The 2,774-nt window shown below is 39.3% G+C and overlaps 1 pseudogene; it reads right to left on the bottom strand.

The window, feature by feature from the left end:
• Positions 1–1,292: 1,292 nt before the first annotated feature.
• The window catches only part of LOC102865372, a 7,645-nt pseudogene continuing 6,163 nt past the window's right edge, over positions 1,293–2,774 (bottom strand).

Genomic DNA, 2,774 nt, shown 5'->3' with positions numbered 1-2,774 from the left:
AATTTAGCATCTCAGGCCTAGTACATTGGGTAGGATTGTAAGAGTTATTATATGTAAATATTTAGCACAATGCCAGAAATAATCTAGTTAATAAAGGTTAGCCAATCTAACTAATAAGTCATTATTCTAATTGTTATTGCCATCATTATCATCATCATCCCAAGAGCATGGGAAATTGGGAAATTCCAAGCTTTGTGTCTTCTGACCAAAACAGATGAAAGCAAGAGACTTAAAAGAAAAACTCATCCAAAGTATATCTTTTAAATGCAGCTGCCTGTAAGATTACAGTGGTATATAACTTATTACATGACATTTCCTTAAGTAATTCAAATCCCTAAGAAGTTGGCTCATCAGGAAAACAAGATTTATCCTGAAAAATATGTGTCTATGGGCGGGGGCGGGGGGAGGGCGGGGAAGAATGGATTTTTAAAAAACATGGTAGTGATTCCACATTGAAAACAAATCTAGGAGACCTTGTGTGATTTGGATGGTGGCTATAAATGTATTAGCAGTTCCAGGAAAAGTCAAAGACAGTTTGGGAACTGAGCAAAACAAAAATGAAATAGTGTTATACCAAAGAAGAGATTGGACTAATTAGCTGCCAAGAGCTTTTCCATTTGGGACAGACAAGACTTATAGCTGGCAGCAGGAAGAGCCAAGGATTTGATAGATCCAAATCTCAAGAAATTATCTCAATGTATTTTCTATACTATAGTGGGCATCTGCTTCATTTTTATTTGCCTGGTCTCCTTTGCTTCAGTGAATTGTCCCTTGTCAAGTCCACGTGACGTTCCTGAATCTCTCAATCAGAGAATCCTCTTGCCTTTTCCATTCTGGCATGAGGAAACAGACCCTCCTTTTTAGATGACCTTTTGAGTGAAAAGCTACACTGATAGCTGTAAGGCAGGAGGTTCAAATTCATCAGCCTCTTTGAGGGAGAAAGATGGGCAATCTCATCCGGTGCAATTTACAGCCTCTGAAAACTTACTGCAAAGTCTGTTATGATTCAGTTCCAACATGACAGCGATGAGAGAGTTAGAACATAAAAGGTAAGAGATGTCTGGAACATTTTTACTACTCTGTAAAACAAACATAAGAATTAAGCCAAAACCTTGAACTCTAGTCCACCAGTGTTACATAAGATATACTCTCATAGTTCTGAAATGTGGAAAGGAGAATGTGGGTAAGAGAGCGGATGACTGGAGCAAGGCAAGGCAAGCACAGTAAGGCCATTAGAAACAAAGGTGAGGTGTCAGCAGAAGGTGACTTTGGTGGAGGAAGGATAAATTGTCTCAGATGTTTAGTTTTACCTGATGTAAGCACAGAAGACAAGGGGCAGGCATATCTCAAAACATCCATAGACATTTGCCTTCCTTATGTACCAATAAAATAAAAATATAAAGAGAATAGCACATCAGGTAATAATAGACTGTACAAAAGAAGAAATGCTGGGAAGAGAAAGTAATAGAGCTAGAGACAAGTGAAATAGGCAGACAGCACAGTTGTCAGTGGAAGGAATGGGGGTGTTCAAATAACTTTTACAGGACTAATTAAAATGATACAAATATGGGTAAAGCACAGCATAAAGCAGGAACATGCAGTACAAATAATTAGGAGGGAGAAAATGTCTGAAGTGGTAAGTCTGTGGGAATCTGAGAAGAAAATCTGAATATGAGTTGAGGAATAAGAAATAAGACTAAACACCAGAACATCTTGTTCATAGAGTCTGGAGTTGGGCTCTTTTTACTATTCTGGAGAGAAAAGGAAGCACATGGTACAGTAACAGATCAAGAAGAGAACCATATGATTTGGCTCTGGAAAAAATAAGTTGACCTTGACTCCAGAGTCTTACTCCCTTTTGCAGTACAAGCCTTTGGAAGTCGTGCTGACCACAACTCTAGTCATGCATTTCAATGACATATAGAAGAAACAGAAGACATCCAGAAAAATGGAAAGAGAGAGGTGGGGAAAAAATTTGGTATCATTTACTTTAAAAATTATATTCATACCCAAGTAAAATCAAGGGCGAAAAAGCCATTTCCCTGACAGTACGTATGTTTTGGGTTTTTTTTTTTTTTGAAAGCAAATTAATTTCTAAAAAAAGAAAAAAAATTACAGAAAATTTTGAACAGAAGGTGCCAAGACATAGGAAGAGAAATACTGGGAAATGAGAAACAAAAGGATCTGTGGGAACAAGAACTGGGGTGTAGAGTCTGGAAACACATCTGCCTTCACATCAAGATGAAGAGGGGAGAGCTGGAACTGGGGTACAGGGTCACACCACAGGCTGAGGATGTGACTGGTGCCACCCTTTGCTAGAATTCTCCCTGCTGCCCCAGGTCCCAGTGTCTTCATCTAGGGATCACCCTTAGCTACTAGTCAAAGTTCTGATGCCTTGGTGGAAGAGGGAAAACGTTGAGGGGTTGGCCCACTGGGTCCTTAGAAGAGCATACTTAAAGTGTTTTGAAAATTTCAGGATTTATAAACATCTCTCTCTCTTAGTTTCCTCTTAATGTCTCCTAGAACCACTGATAGAGCATCAGGGAAGGAGAAAACAGCTTAGTGGCCTTTCTTCCTCTTTCCTATGAGAGGAACCGGAAACACATTCTCCCCACCAAATTCACATAGATGCTGACAACAACTAAGCAGGTGACTTAAACAGACACATAGATCAATGGAATTGAATTGAGAATCCAGAGATCAACCCATCTATCTATGGTCAACTGATCTTTGACAAGGAGATGAAATCAGTGAAGTGGGGGAACGACAGCCTT

This window comes from Elephantulus edwardii, unplaced genomic scaffold, assembly GCF_000299155.1.
Source record: "Elephantulus edwardii isolate Elephantulus edwardi_28Jun2011 unplaced genomic scaffold, EleEdw1.0 scaffold00047, whole genome shotgun sequence".
NCBI classification, from domain to species: Eukaryota; Metazoa; Chordata; class Mammalia; order Macroscelidea; family Macroscelididae; genus Elephantulus; species Elephantulus edwardii.
Note: the sequence above shows the minus strand (reverse complement) of the source record. Positions and strands in the feature narration are given on the sequence as shown.